The 24,090-nt window shown below is 32.1% G+C and overlaps 1 long non-coding RNA gene across 1 annotated transcript; it reads left to right on the top strand.

Moving 5' to 3' along the window:
* The first annotated feature begins 353 nt into the window (after positions 1-353).
* Positions 354-20,667, top strand: LOC141486382 (uncharacterized). Its single transcript, XR_012467809.1, has 3 exons — positions 354-5,261; positions 8,764-9,003; positions 20,302-20,667. It is a non-coding gene; the product is annotated as an uncharacterized lncRNA (long non-coding RNA).
* The last annotated feature ends 3,423 nt before the right edge of the window (positions 20,668-24,090 follow it).

The following is a 24,090-nucleotide window of genomic DNA, read 5'->3' as shown; positions in this document are numbered from 1 at the left end:
AAATGCAAATTTCGAAAAAATCTCGAGTCACTTGAAAACGATCACCAATTCATAATGTTACATATTGAAAACATCATCGTTTATGGAAGGCTACAATATATTATTTTATAGAAGTTTCCTTGCAATTTATTTCAATTTTAAAAATTCCGTCATGTTTTTTTCAACAGTTGATTATTTTACGGTGTATATTTTCTTTACTTTGTTTTTATTTTGTTCCTAACCTCAAAATCTTATTATTGGTCTTCGAAAACGTAAAACCTAATGGCATTTTGAAATAATGAATGATAAATTTGAAATGATATTTCAAATACATGACTTGAAAAAAATTATTTTAAATATTTTGGAATATATAAAAGGTACGTAGATATTCATGGTTTGAAAGACTTTCCTCAAAATAGTCAAATATCAAATTTCATTTTGAAAATTCTGAATGATAATTTGCAATGAATTTGAGACGGAAAGAATGCGTTGTATTAAAGAATGATTTGAAATATGCATGGAATTATATATGTATTTATGGTTAAAAAACATGTTAATTATCGAAAACTTCAAAACTGATGATGTTTCGAAATAATGAATTTAAAAAAACAAAGTACATGACTTTTAAAAGTATTAGGTATAATAAAAATTAATTGTAGGTTTTTCAGTTTATATTCATGGTTTTTAACACTTTCTCAAGAGTAGTCAACAAATTCAATTAATGATGAAAATTGATCAATGATGAAAATTGAGTTACAAGAATATCACAATTTAGGTACTGTAATATTTTCTCTATGTACACATCTTCTTTTAAACATCAAATATTTTGGTTTGAAATGAAACGCTTAAAAAGTAATTTTGAATACTATGTGGTAAAAAAGCCAGTGTTAACATTATTCAAAAATTCAATGGAGCAATGGAGCCAGTCTCTGAAAACTGATGACATTTTAAAATAATAATATTAATAAATTCGAAACAAAATTCAATATACATGATTTTTGAAAGTTTCAGTAAATTGTAAAATGATTTTAAATATTCAAGTTCAGACTATATCAGGTAGATATCAGTATAGATATCAATGGTTTCAAACACATTCTACATATGAATCTTCAAACTTATATTTTCTGTATGGAGAACATTGGAACAAAATATTATTTAATTCATATAAAATTGATCGATTTGTTGCAATTTTTTCAAGTACTACTTTATATTTCAATCTGAAATTTAATGTTTCTAGTATCAGTTCAGTATCATTCTATTTTTGCGTCAATTTATGTGAACCACTTTCAAAGGACATCTGATAAATTTTGATCAAATCGATAAAGATTTACACACGTTCTATTCTAATGACGTCAATCAGAATACCTTAGCATCTGTGACAAACGTTTCCGACTTGGAAATACGTTTATACATACGAGTACAACTGAATGTGAATTACACTGAAAATTGATTATTCAGAAAAACTTTCTCAATTCCTTGTCTTGTTATCGTCAATTCGGTTTATCAGTTTATCAATAAACCATTTTTATAGAGATTTCTTAAAAGTCGGTTTTCCTATATTTTTTTTGTCATTCAAATAAATACAAATAAGCATTTGAATGTCGTTACGTACTGTTATCATGACATGAATAGATTTTTCTTTTCCGATGACATAAACTCGTAATGTTATGAATGAAATGAATTGTTATCCAAAAAGGTACTGATGAGGTACAGCTTGTCAAATGTAGACAGAGACTTGAGAATTATATCTCGCTCTCTCGCTCTCATAGTCGTCTAACGAAGTAAGACAGGTGTTTCATTCCGAAACTTCGAAGTTCGCCATTATACAGTGCAATACAATACTTTATTTCTCCCGAGACTTTTTCACAAGCATGTAAGTCGTCATATACACAGTAAAGATTGGAGTTGAAAAATATCAAGTGATAAAATATGGAACATACATAAAAAAAATCAAATCAATAGTAGATGTTGTAGATAATTATATAAAACAATTAAAAAAAACATAGTATAAACAGTAGAATAGTAAACAAACAAACAATCGTGATGTCAAGCAGCCAGATCAGATTGAAAATATTCATCAAGTGAATAAAAGGCATTTTTGCAGAGAATATGTTTAACGCTATTTTTGAAATTAATGGGATTTGAATTTTTCTTAATGAATGTTGGAAGTTTATTACATATTTTTATAGGCATAACATAAGGTCCGATTATAATTTTGCCTGAGAGTATAACCAGCAGCTATGCGGATAGTTTCCCTTTGATGAAACTCATGGTAATGATTCTACATGTAAGTGATACAATTTAAAATAAACATGGATATCACAGTTGAAATTTGTAACTCAGTAAATAACTGCTTACAAGAATCACCATATTTTTTCAAAACACATGGTTCTTAGTATCTTTTTTGGAGCAATCAACAGATCATTCAATTTGCTGCTGTTACTGTAGCAGACTAAGCAATAATTTAGACTTGAGTGAACATAGGCATAGTAGTAGCTTAATAATATATTTATGGGGACAGAATTTATGAGATTCCAAATAACGAAACAATGCTTGGATAATTTTATAGAAATAGAGTCAAAATGATCATTCCAGGATAATTGGGAGTCAATGATCAACCCTAAGAATTTAACTGATATTTTCTGCACAATAGATTTAGTATTAGCTCTAACCAATATACTGCAGTCCATTTCTCTGAGCGAGAAAACAATGGTATTAGATTTATTGTACGAGGCCGTTTCTGGCGCGTATAATTAAGCATATTAGCAACTGCAATATCAGCCTGGTCAGATAACCCTTCACAAAAAGAAGAACTCAATAAGAAGGACGTATCATCAGCAAACTGTACAGTACAATGTTGTTGATTGATATTAGAGATGTCGTTGACGAATAAGAGAAAGAGAGTAGGACCCAGGACACTACCTTGGGGAACACCTGTTAATATGTTACGATTTTCAGAATGATATATTCCAGATTTGATCTTAACTTTAACAGATTGTAATCTGCCAGTCAGATGAGTCTTAATCCATTGAAAATTTTGGCTGCGAATTCCAGTATCATAAAGTTTATCGAGGAGAAGTTGATTGAGAATGATAGTGTTCCATCTGAATGAAATGTTCCATATATTATATTGTGTAGCGTTCTTATGAATGATATCTGCTTCAATCCCATAAAGAATGTGTAATTCAAAGTTCATGTAAAAGTAGTTGTTACAGGAGTGCTTTTTTGTCAAGTTTATATCTTAAAGTAACTTCTACGTATGATCTTCACATCTTTGTAAAAAGTTTATTCAGAACTTTCTTCCTCTGGACATCTTCAACATTTTTTCTTCAAAGATAGAGAGAGCCAACTAGTTTTTTTCCATAAAACAGGCTTGTTTGAATTATTTTCAAATTCAGAATTAGCCTATAATGATCGAAATTTTAGTTCACATTCAGCTTTATTGTCCTAGTCATTGAATATTGCTAATAAAGTATTATCTCCTACTGCTTCTCCGAAACCATATCGAAATTTTAATGAACTTTGGAAGGATAATCCATAACCATTCACTTTCCGAAACCCTTTTGGCTTCCCTGTGTTTTTGACAGGTTTTCCCGAATATGTGATATGTTTTTACGCTAACGTCATTACAAAGTTTCCATCGAAACTATTTGGCCGCACCCCAATCACCCTAAACAATTTGATATAGTTTAATTAAGGCGAAAGTTTCAGCAGCCTCCATCTTGAATAATGATGGCATGAAAGCATATTGATTAATGTCAAATTCTTAATATACCACGTCTTAAGTGTTGGGGAGATGTTTCTAAAACAATAACTCTAAAGCCTGTAAGTTAGCATAGGATTACTGTGGAGAATAGATACGTTCAAGGATATGAAATGTTATATGCAAAGGATGAGGAAGTCCTGAACTAATTTCATTAGAAAGTTTCCTAATTTAATCTGTCATGTGCCAAGTGTTCCGAAGAAAAAGGCACATAGTATTACTCGAAGCGCTCGAATTTCATGGCGACTTGTCACATTTGGAATTCCAAAAAGTGATGAAAGGAATGTATCCAGAAATCACGTGATTCATTTTTTTGTTTCTTTGTAAAATTATTCTTTTTCTCATAATAAAACAACTTTTAAAATTTAATGATACTTTTGATAAGGAATACCACAAAAATTACTATCTATATCTTTATGAAAACATAATTACCGTTTCGTCGTTGTTAATATAAATATTTGAGTATGTGATGGAAATAGCCGATAAACACTTGATGAAAATTCAAAACATCTTCAAATAACACTTTATTGTTAGAGTTTCACCGAACGGTTCACAGAATCTCACTATACAATAGTTTATCACTTCACTTCACCAGATGAAGTTACTGTATAATGAAACACGAATTGCGTTTTCGTAAACCCTCTCACAATTTTTTTTCTGGACAAAACACAAGAACAACAGGAATATCTTTATGGCGCTCTATGAGCGGTGCCCATGCGAAAGTAGCGATCCACGTTGGGTTTGAATCGCTGAAGATGGAATTCATTTGGAAAAACGTTATCAGGAAGTTTATTTCACATTAATGAAGTTCTCCCAATGAAAGAGTTCGGGTGTACTGAGTTGAACCTCAAAACGATGAGCAGCCACAGTACGTCGCGTATTTCTAATATGTACCGCTCTTGGTGGAATCAAAGATGCCAAGTCACTTACACACTTCCCGTGAAAGTATCTATAAAAGAGACACAAATCTTCAACTTTTCTTGGATGTTCCAGACTATCAAGTTTGCAAGTGATGTTCGTGTCTCTAATCGGGCTCTTTTCTGGATAGAATCCAGCAGCTTCAGGGTATGTTCGGGGGCGGAACTCCTCACATGACAACAATATACCAAAGAAGGTCTGATCTAAGCTTTAGAAAGCATCAAAGTTATTGAGGTGTGTACAGTTTTCTGGTTCGGAACAGTGTTCCAAGCTTTTGATAAGCAGCCTTGGCAATTCAAGCAACATGAATGTGATAAGACATTCTGGTATCCATTTTAAACGCCAATAAATTTTTTGAAGTAGAAAACGGAATTGTGTGACCTGACATTCTTATATCCGGTTCAGAGACATTTATCTTTTTGGAGAAAACCGATGCCTGGTGTTACTCAATTATGTCATCATTAAGATAAAGTCGTAATTTTATGAATGATTGCGTGTTTTTTCTTATAATGTTATCCAGATTTGGTACTGAAAAGCTGATGAGGCAAGTGTCTCACGGCGAAACATCGGATGTCTACCAGTGAGGATGACAGTGTTCCATGTAAGTGAAATTTAACCTCTTTCATTTACTATATTGTGTAGCAATCATGTGAATGATATCTGATTCAATTCCATAACGAATGTTTAGAGTACAAACTGAATACTTCTTATCTCCCTTCCTATATTGGAACCTTTCACCTAAGCGCAAGTGTGCTTGTGTTGTGTTAGGTATCCCATATTTAAAAGGAGATGTTCACTTTGTCAGACAGTATACGTTTACTTTTTCTGGAAAATGGAGATTTCAGAAGTATATGTTCAAAATAAATTTTCAATAATAAGTTGATTGTAGCGTACAAATGATTTTATAGCAAGTTTGTATTTCTTTATGTCTATAATATTCCTGGACTCAAGTGGTAGTAAGTTAAAAAGTTTTGTGCCAAAGTAATGTACAAATCTCTGAATAAATCCAGATGGACAGACCTTTTTATAACAGATCTGGTTTGTTTCTCCATAGTTGTCCTCTGGTAATAAGCTTTTTTGTGGAATATCAACATTAAACAAGAGTAAGAGTAGAGAATTCTTTCTCATGTTGAATAAGTTGATTTCTTCATGGAGCTTCTTGTGGGGAATAGACGGACCTTTTTATAGATTATTTTTAGTATTGAGTTTTTTGCATTGTTTGTGAGCCTCCTAAATTTTCTGTAATATAATACTTGGGAAAAGACTCTGCCAGTGCGCAATTTAAGGTAAGCATGTTCTTACGAGTTAGGATATCTCTCAGGGAGTACAATTTGTGGATGAGTTGCCTTAGTCTCTTAGTCATATACTGCGTATGCTCATCCTATCGTAAATGTTAATCAACTATGACTCCTAAATATTTGAGTTTATTTGTTTTTTCGACCGTAGGACAGTGGCAGATATTTTGAGCACAATTTATTTTATCTATCTTAAAAAAAATCATTTGGATGGTCGCTATTTGTTGAAGTAAAAGTCATGAATTTTGTTTGAATTTGTTTAAAATTTGAATAAACTTTTTTATGGAATTTCTTCGAAACTGATCGAGAAATAGAAATAAAACTTTTCATTGGAATACACTATAATTATCCACCGGTCATCAGTTTGCTTGGTCTGAAGTGGTTATAACTGGGCTAGGAGTCTTCTATGCACTTATTTTCCAGACTATTCTCGTCCCTTCTATTCATAAAAAACTGCAATAACCTTCGCCTATTTTAAAGAATTCCATGTCGTACAAGTTGATTGTTTTGTCCATTTTTAAAGGTCAAAGTAGGTTCCTCTTCTTAGCTAGTTTTCGAGATTTTTTCATTACTGGTGAGTTGAAGATATATTCCACCTCAGTAAATGAGATGAGAAGTATCTCATTTTACTTTTATCACCTGCCAAATATCACTTACATGACTGATGCCATTTTTACCTCTTTTTTTTCGGAAGCACTTATATGTCTATTTGATTCATCAGGAAATATTTAGTATAATCGACTGCAAAATCGAGTTAACCTCAAATCATGTCCTTCAGACTACAATTAAAAATATAACTTCATTCCAGCAAATGAATAACATACCATAATATACTATGTTCATCCCCAATATGGGGGGTGAATGTTGTAACGTGACATATTTTGTGTATTTTGCACCTTGTGTCAGATAATTCAATTTCATAGAGGCATGATATTATATATACCTTCAATTTTCAAGATTCCTATTCAATTTTTTTAACCATCTTGATCCTTTGGAGCAAGTTTATTCATCGAAATATTCATAACCTTTTTTGTTAGTATTCTATCAGGTTAATACGGTGGAGAAAATGTTTCAGTTGTGGCAATGTCTTCACTGCATTTTTGATTCTTATTATTATTCGCCAAAACTTTGAAGACAAATATATATAACTCTGGTGTCGACGTCAATAGTAGGATTATTACAGATACAGTATTATTGTTATCGCCATTTTATTGCTCAGCATTCCGAGTAATCGCTATTTTATGTCAACTTTGCTATATAAATAAATATACAGCGTCCCCAATCGCCGGTACCTGTGACCTGAGAAAAGAAATAAACCATGAAATCCTAATCCAGTGAATTTCGGAAGTTTTTTGTATGAGCGAATTACAAACTGAAATAGTGGAAAATAAGCATTTATTTCACTAAATTAGTCAATAATGCGTTACGTTTTTGATAAATAATCATTATAGATGGAATGTCAACAGATTGGAAATCTATGAAAATAAATGAAATAAAAGTGAATCAAATATTATAATCATTGACAATACTAAATAATCCAATCGAAATATTCGGTTGAGATAGCTGAAACAGTCAAAGAAGAAAAAATTGATCAAAATGAATAGCAACGCTATTTTGTGAAGAAAAGATTGTGACCTGAGATTAAAATGATTTGATAATAAGTTAAACAATATGTTGAATGTCACATATACAAATAATAATATAGTCAAATGAAAATACAATAAACAAGATAAACGAAAAAACGTTTAAAAATAAGAAAAAGATTCCACACCAAGAATTCAAAGTTACTTCACGACGTTTCGATTTTTAATATCCACAATCGTTTTCGAGTTATTTGGATCCCATTTTTAGAAATCACTTTAGGTGGTTGATAACAGTGCCACAACATTTTTTCGTTAATATTAAAATAATATCGTATGTGGTTGAAATTTATAATTCATTTTTTGAGTTGTGTGTTGGATAATTTCCATTGAAACTTGTAACTTTGGACAGATATGTACTTGCAGGTCTTGTCACTGCTAGATCATTATCTATCCTCATTTTTCTGGAAGAACATCCTTAGCTCATGTATATGTGAATGAAAAATTTTCAGTTTATTGCCTTATGCATATTTGGCAATGTTCATGAAAGGATTGGCCAGATAATTTTATCTTCTCGCATTTCCGTGAGGTGAGCTCTAGAATCACTGAGAGTTTAAGCAGTTTCATTTATGAATTGACCTTTCTGTAACATGTCATCAACAGCCTTCTCTATTGTAAGATGTTGGACGTTTGCTCTTCTTTGGGAATTCACAATCATTTTCAGATGACATACTCCTATTAACTTTCCGCAGTTGAAAACACTATTTGGCTTTGAAATTCTGAGTTGAAATGAAATGCCAAGGATTTGAAAAAATCTTATTGAAGTGCCGGGATCCGTTATATCACCCACATAGTGAACCCTACAAATTATATCCAACTCAAAACTATAAACATTAATCAGATATCACCACTGTATTAATTATTTTCTACTTACAAAACAACAAATATATAGAGTAAAAATACTCATTTCGTGATCCTTAAATCCCAAAATGAGTTACACTCCCATTATTTTCACTAATCCGTTCAAAGAAACTGACATTGTCTTCCCTTGAAAAATACAATTAATTTTTTTTTATTTTCGAACTTTTGTTGGAAAGTTTTGATTTTTTAGAGGCTGTGTATTACTTTGTCATTTTTGTGACTTACAATGATAACTCATCGGATTACCAAAGCTAAATCTATTTATACCTACATAAAGTTATACCTACTTTGAATTTTTTTATTTCAGATTGTGAAGAGTGGAAAATATTTGAAAATATTCAGAAACTGAGAACATGGTCTGGTGTATACACTGTACACATACTTTTCACGACTATTTCAAGAAGACGGGACAAAAAGAAAGAACGACATGCGTGGACATTATTGGTTCCTGGATGCATTTCTGTGCATTATCCTCGGTTGCCTTTCTGAAGATCTAGAAGGATTGCTTGTAGGGGTGATCTCAGACTGACGATGTTGAAAGTCATCAGTATGTGGGCTTATTAATAATCACTATACTAAAAACAATGGATCTCCAAAAGTTAATCATTTAAATTATGATTCGGATTTCAACTCATTGATTTTTTTACAATTATCGTTTGGGACCAGATTATATAGTGAAAAGCTTTGAGTATGTTTTCTTCATGATCCTCAAGAGTATAAAAAGTTGAGAGTTTCACTTTCAAGTTTCACTGTATTATCTCATGATAGTTTCTTCAGATTTGTACAGGTGTAAATTTCGAGCTGTTCTGATACACTCTCCTCCTTGTTTACAAATATTTAAAAAAATCCATTCTGATGCATCATAACTATATCAGACTATGATTCTGAAAGTAATTCTCATTCAAACTGAATATTGTACAACAAATGCGATGACTCAATACAATACTCACTGTTTTTTTGAATATATAACTTTCCAAAATTTAAAAAATAATCAGAGCCGAATCAAAAGAGAATCTGCTGATGTGTAATGAAGAGCAAACTGAAAAGTCCACTCCGAAAAGTTACTGCGTAACTATAAACTACTGAAGTCAGTTACTTGTCGTACGAATTGAAAAAAGCAATTGAAAAAAATCAAATATTTATACTTAGCTGTCTTTGGTTGCCGACGTTTCGGAAAAAAAATCTTCTATTTTCATGAGGCGAAAGTTTATAAGTGAATTTCAGGTTATGAAAAGTGAAAAATATTATTTTCTGAAACATCTACCACTAAAGAAAGCTGAGTATATTCAATTATATCCAATTGATTTTTTTTTAATTTATAGGCAAAATTTATGGATACGTCAAATTACTGACTAATTGAACTCTTCAGTAGTTTATATTACGCAGTAACTTTTCGGGTGAACTTTTCAGTTTGCCCATTATTACACTTCAACAGATTCTCTATTGATTTAGCGTAGTTTATTTTTCAGATTATCAACGGTAATGTACCAAAAAAAAGTAAGAAGTTCAAACTACAAATTTCTCAAAATAATAATTATGATTGCAAAAAATTGATAGTACCACAGTTGTCAGCAATATTGATTGCAGGTATAGTATCTTGAATTTTCACTGACTTTTCAAGTTTTTGATAGCTATTTTACTAGCAGATGTTTTCAACAGATTGCAAGATTCTACATGCAAATGACACTTTGCTTGACAGATTATCATCGATATATCCCTCTGCCGTTATTCTTAATACTCGGGCAATCTGCAAAAAAGCAAAACCAAAAGTAGAAAAAATGTTATTTATAATTTAACCTTTGTGAGCAGATAAATATCATCAGGAGCTTCATGTGAAAATTGATAAATTACTTCATTGGACATAATTACCCTGAAAATGATTCCAAATAGCTTTAGAAAAAACTCCTTGTTTTCTATAAAGTTAAGATATTTTGAAAAAAGGAAGGAATGAATGAAATACATCAATAAAAAACACTTACCTTTAAAAAACTCTTCATATCGTTAATTGTTTTGTAAAAATATGCCCTTCAGCTTATTTCAAGCAGCCTATTTCTTACAATATTATCATTTCAAAATTTGTATGATTATTTTCACTGAATCTTCTTTTCTTCTGGTCAAGAAACAGATTTTTGTCGAGTTGCAACTATTTCACATGAACTTTTCGAAAATTATTATTTTGGGAATACTTTAACTACCATACAATTTTGTGAATGAGAAAGACAGTTTGGAAGCGATTTACTCAAATTTGAATGTTTTTTGAATCCAAGTTGTCCGAAATTCTGCTAAAAAATGGTTCACCAAAACGTTGAATCTAATTTGATAGTAAAAGTGATTTTTGTACAAGCAATTTAAAAATATCATTGCATTTTGTATAGTTTCCGTAGGCGTGAGTGATATTTCCAAAAGATTTCTTTTTACCATTCCATATCTGAAGTAAACTTCTGCAGAGGATCCATATAGGTATAGGTAATTTGAACTGAATTCCTAGTTCAATATAGAGTATACGGTGAAAGATAGTCAAATGAGAGTTTTATTCCAAAAGCAATCTAATATCATATACATTAGGTAAATAATATAGGCCTCTTCACAATGTTCATGCTCTACAAATCATTATTTTGACTTTGAACCATATAGAATATTTCATTCATGTCTATAAACGCCGCAACAGTTCAGAGAGGAAACAAATTATTTCAGTTAATTTTCATTATACAAATATCAATATATGAATAGTGAAACCGTAGTTTGAAATTAGCTAAATACAAGACACAAGAGAGTTTCTTTTGTAATTGATAAATATCTTATTTCCGTTATCAATTTATTATGCGCTTTTTCTCCGCATTTTGAGAATATATTTTTTCAAAATTTTCTTTTTTTGGGAAAAAAAAGTTTTGGTTTTCTTCTTTTCCATCTTGTTGTAAAAAAATGTGGGAAATTCTCAAAGAAATGAAGGAAACAATTTCAAAGAATCAACTCTATACAAAGATGTGTAGTTCATACAAAGAAGTAACTTTCAGACATAAACTGGAATAAAAAGCCTTCTTGCAACAACTACTTTCATATGAACATTGATTTACACGAAAGAAAAATACTTTCGAAACATACTTTCATATTTTCAAAATCTACACCTCATGATTTGATCTCCACAAACTTTATTTGAAAAATAAGTCATAACATGTTTCGCTAGCACAGTAGCTTTGTACTACAGGTAACCATAATTGAGACTACCTCCAAAAAATTACCTAAACTTCTACCTAGGGTACCTGTTCAATAATGATCACCTTAAGCATATTACCTCACATCTACATCAATTATAATTCTTTCTCGGTTTTTAAGAAAACAAGTTCAATAATGGTAATCTATTCAAATCTAGTTGGTCAATCATTAGAATGTTTGAATTTTTAAGTTTACTAATTTCCATACTTTTATGTGAACACTGAATCATACAAAAAAACTTTTCTCTCTTCAGTTTGTATTCCAAACATTCGTTATGGAATTCAATCAGATATCATCCACGGGATTGCTCACTGGATGGCATCCGATGTAGACACCTTCCCTTATCAGTTCTTTGCTACCTACCAAATCTCGATAACATTATAAGAATAAACACTCAATTCATTCATAAAATTACTACTTTATGTCACGGAATGATTTTAATTTACTCAGGTAGCCGGGCGGTTCGACGTGAGTGCTTCGTTCATACAGTCAATCGGCCGATGTGTGAGTCGATGGTTCAAGCCGCAGGCTGAATGCTCAATTTTCACTTGCTATGGTCCAACCCGGGTTAGGAATCACACATCAAAAGGTAAGACCTCGTTAGTCCGTAGCTCGCACAAGTTTCGACTACTGAGGGCTATCGTTCGTAGGAGTACGATAGCTGGTTGACGAAAAAAACAAATACATACATATTTTTTACTCATATAGCTGTTTCGAGAGGGCTTTTTCTTCCAGTTTGTGTCTGAAAGGTACTTTTTTGCATGATCTACACATAGAGTCACTTTATTTAAATTGATTGCTTCCTTCCTTTCTTTCGAAGATTTCCACATTTTTTGCACAAGATGGAGAAGTAGACCACCAAAACCTTTGTTTTCCCTAAAATTAATCTCTCCTAAAAATATACCTCTTTCATTTTAATTTTCTTGTATTAGAATTATTTCTAAAAGAACATGGTGACTTATGTCTTGCTTCTTATATTGGTTTTCAATATTAAAAGAACTGTTACAGGAATCAATTGGAAAGAATATTTGTTAAATCCAAAATAAGCAGTGATAAAAATGAGTAACGTTTCATTGTATTCAATTGATTCATATTTATAACAAAAATACCTCCCAATGAACATGAACACGCACTAAAGTTATACTAAAAACTATTGTATTTGGATCTTGATGTTTCGGTCATCAAGTGATCATGTTCAAGAGAACACGTAGCGAGGTGTTAAAAATAACAGTTCGGTGTTGGGAAAAAACTCCTGTAATATTCATTACAACATTACAAGTTTTGGCTCAAGGAAATGCATGCACAATGTCACAAACAATCACAGACAATGGCAAAGACAATGTCACAATCCGTGAACGTGTTGAAACATCAAACATCAATAATTCATCGAGAAATGCTTTCTCTATCTCTCTCTATACATATATTCAAGTTTACATTCTGGTCTACTCAACTTCATTTCAATTGTTTCAAAATTGTTCCAAAAACATGATTCTGGGATTAATAAGTGTGATGAATTCTGTGAAAGCAATTAATATCGGATAGCAAATAAATCGAAAATAACTATCTTGGTAATAATTCATAGCCAGTAATTTTGAACAAACTTTCCCAATTTGAAGCCGTAGCTAAAATTCCTCGCCTGCAGAAGAGAGAAAACTGGCCTGGACCTAAAACTAAAACTAGCGGCATAAATTTAATCAAAAACAGAACACATATTAGAAATTCAATCTCGGAGCGAAACAACCCTAAAGGATAAGGGAACTTCCCTTAAAATATCCTATTTTAACCCACCCCATTTCATCCCGCACCTTAACCACTCCTTATCCCCTCCCGGGCCGTTCCTTCCCTTTTTAAAAACTACCCCTATCTCAAGCAAATTTCAACCTTACCGCCATACACTCTTAAGTCATAATATAAAAGTTGGTTGGATGTAAGACGCGCAATACTTATATCTCATTGGTTAGAGCTTGTTACCTTGGTTACCGCGAAATAGGCGGGTCCGGGCTTTGCATCAATACTCTTAACTTTATCTTAGGAGCAGAGGAGAAAAAAGGACCGAATTTCAGATGTACGGGTAGAGTCGGGACTATTGAGATGAATCCTTTGGCTGTTCAAAGTATACAATTTCAAGTTATTGATCGAATCTCAATTAGAAATGGTTCAGTGTTCTTATTTTTCTCAGCCATTCTGTTAATTGATTTGCCTCTTAAATCGTTATTATCTATTAATTAGCTTTTGAAAGCTGAAATATTGCCTGAGCAAAATCTCGAGATTTCAGGGAAAGCTAGGAAATATAAAAATTCAAAACCCACAGATTTCGAATCTACATGATTTGATGAGTACAGAGGGGCCTGCAATATAATGGTTATAAATGAAAAGGGCTAGAATATCTAGGATAAGGAGGACCACTGTGGAAAAATCGAACATCGTAAAAGAAACGAAGTTGGTAATGGTTTCTCAGAGACAAAATGTTGAATCAAAAATATATAATGTCATTATGTCAATAGGTATGTCAATGAGAAAGTGTTTTTGTATTTTCTTATCTTCTTTCAAAATCAAAATTGACGAGTTTTTTTAATACCATCGGAATTTCCCAAATTTTAAAGCATCATTCGAATGAGAACATCCATTTAACGAACATCCAAAGCAGATATGAAAAAATTAGGATTTTTTTTATGTCAAAGGGTTTTATTGAAAAATGCATTAAAAAGTGAAAAATAATTCGGAAGGTCCTAGGTAGCAGTCATCACACCACCCTCCTCAGCATTCTACGGTATTGAACAGATAAAGTGGATTTTTCTATGAAACCGTTTCACAAAAAACATTTTTTTACTCATTTTATTTTCAAGTTTATAGTTTCTGGTTGTTATTCACTCTAATTCCACACAGTCTGGGCACGTTTTAACCTTTTACTTTAACTGGGGTGGTGTATCGCTGACGATGTATCATTTTTAGCCACACAGTCTTCGACACGATACAAAATCTTGATTCGGGTGTGAGATCCATGCTTGTATCCCGATTCTGAGTTGACAAAGTTCCTTGCATAGATTATATTGGATTTGTATATTTTTCATAGTGTAGTATTCAACCCCTGTCATTTGATACTCATATTGAGTTAGTTGTGAAAAAATATTTGAAACACCATTTTGTTGCTGCGGCTATCTTGAATTTGCGTCTTTTTCAAAGTACACTACTATTCTACTAGTCAAGAGACCACTATCACTTAATACCCATATTGAGGTACTTGTGAAAAAATATGCAATCCTCCATTTTGTAGCTGCGGTCATCTTGGATTTAAAATAATACAAAATTTATTGAATTGTATTGTCATCGAAACTAAATGTATGTATCAAATATCAGATCAATTTATCAACAGAAAGAGGGTCAAACATCAATAACTAAATTTGACATAAATAAATAAATGAATAAACAAACAGGACAAGGTGAACAGAACCGTTTGATCAAAAGTCAGAAAGTGTCTGTGGAGTCATCCAAGATCTCTCAGATAAAGTGTTGAATTCATGGTCCAATCTTAAAAGCCGTCATAGACCTCATCAGTGGTACTTAGCTGGTCATAAATTCAACGTTTGAACTCGTTTGTTCTCAACAGAAATGATTCTGCATGAGTAACAAGTAAACATAAAGACTTCCACTGCAAAGATTGAAAGGAATCTCATACTTTGTTCTTCAAGATATACGAGAATTCTAAAACATCAACATCCACCACCAAATGAAAAATATTTTTTTCTGACAAAATGGTTAAGGTTTTCAAACCCATCAAGAAGATTCAATAAACCCTCAGGTCGGCTTGAAACAAAAGAAATCCACTAGCAACAGGGGTTTATCGCAAACCGTGCACTTGTGGGAAGGTATATATCTGATCCACCAAAAAATCCATGGGAACAAGACTAAAGGAGCATGAAAGAAACTGCAGACTAAGCCAAAGAGGTGGCAGAACAGGCACTCAGTGAATAAAACCACAGGATTCTGTTTGAAAACACGGAACTCATTGCCCCCGACCAGGGATACCATAGCCGACTGCTACAGGAGGCAATAGAAATCCACAAACACACGGATAATTTCATCAGAAAAGAAGAAGCTGTGAACCTCAATTGAATATGGAATTCCATTCAAAGAATTGCAAACAGCTGGCTTATCTGTTTGGCCGAGTCTGCAGTTTTTTTCGTGCTCCTTCAACAGCCTCAAGAGTTTTTCAAATATCCAATACTATTTATATAAATCAGAAACAATATTAGGCCTAGCACTGTTCCTTGTGGTACTCCAATTGATATGTTTAAAGGAGTACTACAATGGAAATTCAGGTACAAACTGGAAGAAGAAGCTCTCCTGAAACAGCCACTTTCATATAAACATTGAATTACACGAAAGAAAGAAAAAAATCATTTGCGAAAAATGAGCAAATTTACTCATTTAGTGTGTTCCATATCCGTATTCTAGTTTATACAGGGTGTAACAAAAAGGTAGGTCATAAATTGAACAACTTTCTGGACAATATTCTCTTCACCGATGAGGCGACATTTACCACTAACGGTGGTCCACGGTGTCCACTCAGAAATCCAGGTACTGGGCAAAGGATAATCCAAATTGGATGATAAATGCCAAAAGATAATATTCACAAAAAATCAATGTCTGGTTATGAATATTCAAAAACCGTATAGTAGGTCCAGTGTTTTTTGAAAACACACTAAACGGTGGAGGAGTTTATATTTTTTTTACAACGATATTCTTGGATTTCATGAAAGAACTGAGCATTGAAGAAGAATGTAATTGCCGTGCGGCAATATCTTGATGGAAAATTTCAAGGAAAATGGATTGGAAGGAATAGTGCTTTTATTTGTTGGCCCCCTCGATCACCAGACCTGACTCCATTAGTTTTTCCTATGGGGATATTTGAAAGAAAGTGTTAATAGAAACACAGCACAAAATTTGAACGAATTGAAGAAGATGATAAGGCAAAAGTGTGATGAAATAACACCAGGCCAAATAAGAAAGACCCACCAGAATTTGAGACGACGTTATGAAAAATGTATAGAGCTTGAAAGCGGATATATTGAAAACTCCAATATCTGAACAAACTGTTCCATTTATCATTTAATTCAATTCTGTTGTTGGTAATTTTTCTAAAATTAAAAACACGTTTTCAACTTTTGATTTGTTGATTTTAATTAAACTAGAGACACCTCCATAAAACGATTAAAACCTATATAACTTCGTATGCGAAGTATTATTTCATTGAATGATTACTTTATATTTTCTGTAAATTTCATACAGTCAAAAAATCATGGATTTGGAAGCATGCACAAATCAGATAGGGTATCCACTTTTCCAATAAAAAAATGCCTAATGGTTCTTCTCGACATTTCGACCCATTCTGCAGGCCATAGTAAACCCTGAAAATGAGAATAATTCATATCTGTCAACATATTTGAATAGAGTTCGTTGAGTATCATATCTTGAAATTGTCATTTTACAAAATCGGTTCATGGGTTCCAAAATAACACAGTGTTGCGGTTTGAAATCGCACACACTGTATAATATGTACACATACATTGTTAAATATACTGATACAAACAATAATATAATGAGCAAATAACTTCTGTTTTTAAACAGATACAGATACTGTATCTTGAAGAAAACTTTGGATAGTGGCGAAATGGCAACAAACTGATATCGGAGAGTACCTTGTATTACATCGAATATTTCAGTTGTCAATCAACAACATTGACATAATTTCATATTTCAAAACTTCTTTGACATCTGTCGGAGAAGTAAAGAAATAAGCTCTCAAAAAAGGAATAACTGCATATTCATTCGAATTTTTATCCATTTCTGAAGACGGAGGCAGATTTTGGCCTCCGAAACGTAAAAGATAAGTATAATTTCTTAATATTTTTTTGATAGGCAAAATTGTGAAATACGACAAGTTACTGATAAATAGAAGATTTTTCTTTGTGAAAAATACTTTGATTTTTACGCAGTAACTTATCGGGGTAAACTAAAAAGTTTGCCCTTCTACACTTGTATAAAGTTCTCCATTATAATTTTTATATTTTTTCAGATTGTGGAAGGTAACCATTACCCAAAAAAAAGGTCGATAAAAAACTGATTTTTTCCTCCACAAAAAATGACTTTCGTTGAATAAATATAAATATATTATTATCTTCTACTATGTGAACATTATGTGGTTAACAACTGGCGTAGAGGTATAATAATAATAAATAGTAGACAGATGATTAACGGAAAAACAGATTTTAAACAGATTTTTTTAAAAGGCAGAATATGAGAAATTATATGAAAAAGGGTGATTTGTTTTATGTACTTGGGTAACTGGAATTTTCTTTTTATTTAAACTTTTTTTTTGTTTTAAGGACTAGTAAGAAGTATTATATAGTTTCTCAATGAAAGAATGCATTTTTTCAATGAATTCAATAATGTCCTGTCCTCCTCATAATATTTTTTTCAGGTTTAATAATTTAGTAACTTGATATTTTATTTCTTGCGTTGTGGCAATGATCTATCGATTGGTATTCAAATTTTCGTGAATGCTGATAAATTGTTGTCTTGAGAAATATCAAGAATTTTTGTAGATTCGAATAGTAATTCCGTAAAATACTTTTTGGGTTTTTGATATATAGTTTTTATTACGGATAGCACCCCATGCAATCATTCCATACTATAAGTGGCATTCTATTATCGAAAAGTATATTACACGTTTTTGAATATTGTAGATATAGTTAGTAACTTCATTTTGTACAGTATACTTCTCAAATTTTTATACGTGTAATTGATATAAACGTCCCATTTCAGGTGAGAATCTATATTCACACCAAGATATTTATTATTCATTGTAGATGATATATTTATTTATTCCTCCTCTTTTCATGGTTGACTTTCGAAATCAGGTAAATATTTAGCATATAAGGCAAAAGAAATAAAATGAGTTTCATCTACGTTCATCGTGTCAAATCATAGCATGATATTTTCGAAATCCTTTTCTGTCGTCTGCCAAGCTCACGATGTCTCCTTCGAACCCATCCTGAATTATGTCATTTAGATAAAGTATAAAGAGTATATATGAAATAATATTTCGTGTAGGTATATTTATCACACGTGTGTATTGAAATTTCAAATGAATTTATAACTATTATGCAAACATTTCTCAAAATGTTTGAATTTTGAGTGAAGCACCATCATGTTCTTATAAACAATACGACCTATCTTGAATGGTGAATGTTGTCGATGAGAGTTTATTATTAGAATATAATTAAGAAACGTCTGTTCGTAACCTACACATGACAGCCATATAGAGATGTGTTATTATGAAAATGTCAAGAAGATTGAAGTAAGCGATTTCTAAATGTTGACTACGACGAAGTTGTTCAATTCAAGAAATGATTAGGGATTGATTTGTAAGAAGTGACATGACATTTGAAGAACGTTATCGGTTTCATTGTTTCGATACTTTGACGTAATACTCAGGTATTTTCAGACTCACAATAAGATGTGTATTATTGACAATAGTCTGATATCGATACTCACATTGTTAGTGACTAGAGTGAAATATATTTTCATGAATATCCTTTATGAATGGAATCATACATTTTCAAAAATATCTTACAAAGGACTGGATGAATGCTGCAGAAACATTCGAAATATAAATATTCAAATGTCAAAAAGTTTTACAGACAGCGATTTAAGAAAAATATCAGAAGGAACTGGGAACCATTTTTTTTTTAATATGGTTAATTGAAATGATTTAATTGTCATTTGAAATTTTTGTTTGAGAAAATTCAGTTGAAATACAAAACAACACCACTCTAGCTGATGTTTTAATTAACTACTGAATAAAACATAATTTGTGGGATAATATGAACCTACCAGATAGTATATTATGTATTATCAACGATATCCTCATTGCAAGCATGATAATTTTCTGAACATGAGATGAAATTAAACCAAACTTTAGAATCCCAGAAATTCATGATAGTTCACAAAATTCTCGTTTTTGCTTATATCCTAGGTATCCTCACCTGCATTCCTTTGTCATCTGTTTAAAAAAAATATGTTTTTCCGTTAACCAGCTGTCGCACCCCTACGAACGACAACCCACAGAAGCGAAACTTGTGCGAGCTAAGGATTAACGTAACGAGGTCTTACCTTTTAACGTGTGATTCCTAACGCGGGTTGGAGGAAAGCAAGTGAAGATCGATCGTTCAGACTAGGGCTTGAACCACCGACCAACACGGCAGTCAATTCGAGTGAGTGAACAAAGCACCCACGCCGAACCGCTTGGCTACCGATCGACTGTGTATTAGAATATCAGTATTTCGAATATATTTTTATTCTTGCCGCCATCAGCAGCAATATTTAACAACATTTTTGGTTCAACAGGTAAATAACGATAATTGTTTATGAAAAGAGAGTATTTCTTATCTATCGGAAAATAGGAGCTAGTTCCTGGACTATTGGTATCGTAGATTGGCTAGAAAACTAAACGTAACGCTTAACAGATCGTCGTCTGAGAATGAAATAGTATACAAATACAATGCATACTCACGAGTCTGATTGCCTTCTATCTACATTCAACATTCTGATATTTTTATTGTTGTTCTAGATATCCTGGCCGCAGCTGGAATGGCTTCAAAAATCAAAACTCAGATAGCAAGGCAACCCTTCGATGAATCCACAAAGCACTCGTAATGTTACATTTAATGAGACTTAATAAAAATGTATATTAGCTGCCGTTTACAGTTTCAATTTCGTATTGACATCATTTATAACTTTCTGAAAATCAACTTACATGAACAAATATTACAAACTTTGTGCCAGTGTTTTGAAAGAAAAAGACTTTCTAAAGTGTCTCTCAAATATTTGACATATTCAAGTAAGATGAGATGTTTCAGATACTCATGGTTTTGTAGAAATTTGTAAATGTTCACCCAATTTTCCCTAGACAAAAAACATGATTTACATTCCTTCCTTTCATAGTGCAACTGGCGACTTCGCCAAACTGGTACTTTTCGCCTTCGCCAATTCACATATTGGATTTTTATTCGAAATTGCGAAGTTATTCAAGACCCTCATAAAATACAAAATCAAGTATGTGTTTCAAATCGAATATAATAATACTATTTTGCGACAGATAAATCTGTCTAATATAAAGTGGTGGGTTTTAAACAGCAAGTACCTTAAACACCATTCAACCAGTTGTTCGTAGGTGGAGATATGCAACAAATAACATAAATCAAAGAATAGAAAAAACGAAGCATTTTCCAAAGAATAAAAATCAGAAATGATTTTTCAAAGGAAGGCTTCATTTTGGGTGAAATGGATTGAACTAGTTTTTTCGTTAACCAGCTATTGTCATCTTGGAAACGACAACCTTCTAAATATTACCACATAACGTGCAATTCCTAGCATGGGTCAGATACGCTGTGAAATTCGGATGGGATCGGACCAACTTCCATAATAGCAGTGGTTTATCAATAAGTGGAAGACACTAACTAACAAATAAACTAGTGAATATAGTTATTTGAGTTTTGAGATTTTCAAAAACGTTTGTTATAATACTCCCAAATCAATATGAAATAATTTCAGGGGCCCCTAAATAAATTACTTCCAACTGATTTTGTATTATATGTAGTAATGAAACTTCCAACCGAAAAAAACTACAAACCATAAAGGCTTCGAAATATAGTTGAAAAATTTAGCACTCTTTCCAGCAAAATACTGAATAGACTTATGAAGCGTATTTCTAAGGCAGTGTCATAAATTTTCAAAAACGATTCCTTCATCAACACACGTGGACTACTCAAAAAATCAGTTGAATAGTCAAATTTCGGGGGCTAGCAATATTTTTTAATTTTTTTATGTTCGTCTACTCGTCTCGGACATATGTTCACAGCTTCAACTGTTTATCGTATTCAGTTTGTTGGTGGGAGGCATAAAAGTTATAAGTGCACGGAAGGTCGAGAAGATGTGAATTACGAAGCTCGCCCTGGACGCCGCCGTCCATCAATAACCGATGAAACTGTCAAGAAAGTGAAGGAAATTGTCATAAAGAATCGTCGAATTACTTCTAGAGAAGTTGCTAAGATTATCGGCGTATCGGTTGGCTAATGCCATGCCCTTTTTTCGTTAATTTTCGTTGAGAAGCGCGCGGCAGCGAGTTCGTTCCAAAATGGCTGAACTTTGACCAAAAAACCGTCGCATGAGCATCGTTCAGGAATTGTTGAATGACGTAAATGGCGATCTAGATTTGCTTGAAAGAATCATAACTGGTGACGAATCATGGGTATATGGTTATGGCATCAAAACCAAAGTCCAATGGAAGAGTCAAGGCCAAAAAAGCACGTTGATCTAATGTCAAGATTTTGCTCACTGTTTTCTTCAATTACCGTGACGTAGTGTATTAAAATTTCTTGTCACATGATCGTTAAAAAATTTTGAGCCGTCTCGGGACGCCAGGCAGATGTAAAACATCGAAATTGTTTTGTACATGCACATAGTATACGTAAATGAAGATTACGACAGGAACTAGATATGGTATAATGCAAAAATGAAATATTACTAATTTTTCCAGAAAATGTTGATTGTTTATTCGATACACATTTATTTTTATCAGATACAAAAATTAAAAATTCAAGAATTTATTTCATTTCTTTCAAGCAGCGACTTCGGTAATATTCGTATTATTGTGACAATTGGTTGATTGAAAACTGAAGTATGTTACAAAAGTATTGGACATAAGATTAGTATTATTCATTCTAGAAAATATATGAACCTCTCATTGAAAATAATAATAAAAATTAGTATATTCTGATACTAACAGAATAAAAAAATCTTACATTACATTGATAGAAGTCTTGTGTTTAACTGATCTTGGTGATGTCCAGTTTCAATAATACTATATATATATTATGACCTGTGTAACGATTGTTGGGTACTGAAATATTCATAAAAAATATGTTAATTGAAATATACATGAAAACGTTTTTATATGGCTTGATATAATAAACTCAAGAATCTTAGCCAGTTATTGCAATATATTACTAAAAATCTAAAATTATGAATATCAATAATAAATGTTTCAATATAAATTCCAGCATTATTAGAAAATTAATTAATTAAGTAATTATTCAATTTTCTTATGTTTCTGTTAATAACAAATAAGAAAAACATTCCAGCGCTTCTCGCTATCAGCTGTCAGTCTTTGTGAAATTTATTCTTCAAGCAAGTGTTTTAGAGCATTATTTTTTATCAGAATGAAATTAAAATTCATTATTAATTAATTTAAAAATATTATATGCTATGATAATTGTGTACGTAAATTTTCAGACAGCAGATTTTACTTTTACTGGCCCTTGATAAATACACGCGGGCTCAATGCACAGGTGAATGTACACTTCAATTATAAAATAAATAAATTATTCATTAACTCACTAATGACTTGGTAGTGTGTCGTAGTTTGATTTTGCTTTTTTGCAGGAGGATGCTCACTTTTGCTTTCTAAATTATTACTGTCCGACACATTTTATTTTTAATTGCTTTAAAAACCATTTATTCAGTAAAACACAGGTTATGTATATGGTAGTTAACACAACTATATACACTATAGGTACACTATATACTCGTACCACAACGTTCAACTTTGTACAATAACTACACAAAAATATTTTGGTGGGTTTATTCTTCGATTTGCGTACAGTCTTCGACACCTTCAATATTAGCTTCGTATCAAATAAGCTATTTAATATTGGTATCCGAGGAAACATAAATGAGTTTATAATGTTTTTCCTTACAAACAGGTGAAGCAGAATTATATAATGTCCAATGCATTCCTTGTAACAACTGGGGCACCTCAAGACAGTGTTCTCGGTCCACTAATTTCTCTATTATATGTGAATGATCTACCTAATAATATAAGTAGTGGTGTGACACAGACGACACTTCCATTATTCTTTTCGAATAAAACAGCAAAAGAAATGTACATTGTTAACTCAACCCTACACAAATTTGATGACTGGTGCTACAGGAATAGACTTATAGTTACCCTGAAAAAACTGTCTGCATGGAATTTGCAAATTCAACTCGAAGCCTACAGGATTTCAATTTCATTTTCAGGAATGAATCGTTGGCATTAACAAACTCAATAAAATTCTTTAGAACAATAACTGACTCACATTTCACCTGAAATTGGATAAATTATCTCATTAAATCCCTTATGAATGAATGGGATACTACAGCACGTATATCAGTTTAATTTGCCAAGTTTCACTCCATTATTTACAATAACATTGCTGTTTGGGGTCTAGCAACTGAAGTGAATAGAATCTTAATAAAACAGAAATCATAATTGAAGCTGATTTTCAATTTAGATTACAAAACGCCATGTAAAGAGATT

Source organism: Leptinotarsa decemlineata, unplaced genomic scaffold (assembly GCF_025532065.1).
Source record: "Leptinotarsa decemlineata unplaced genomic scaffold, Ldec_3_MD MMD2_tig00026354_RagTag_RagTag, whole genome shotgun sequence".
In the NCBI taxonomy this organism is placed as follows: Eukaryota; Metazoa; Arthropoda; class Insecta; order Coleoptera; family Chrysomelidae; genus Leptinotarsa; species Leptinotarsa decemlineata.
Note: the sequence above shows the minus strand (reverse complement) of the source record. Positions and strands in the feature narration are given on the sequence as shown.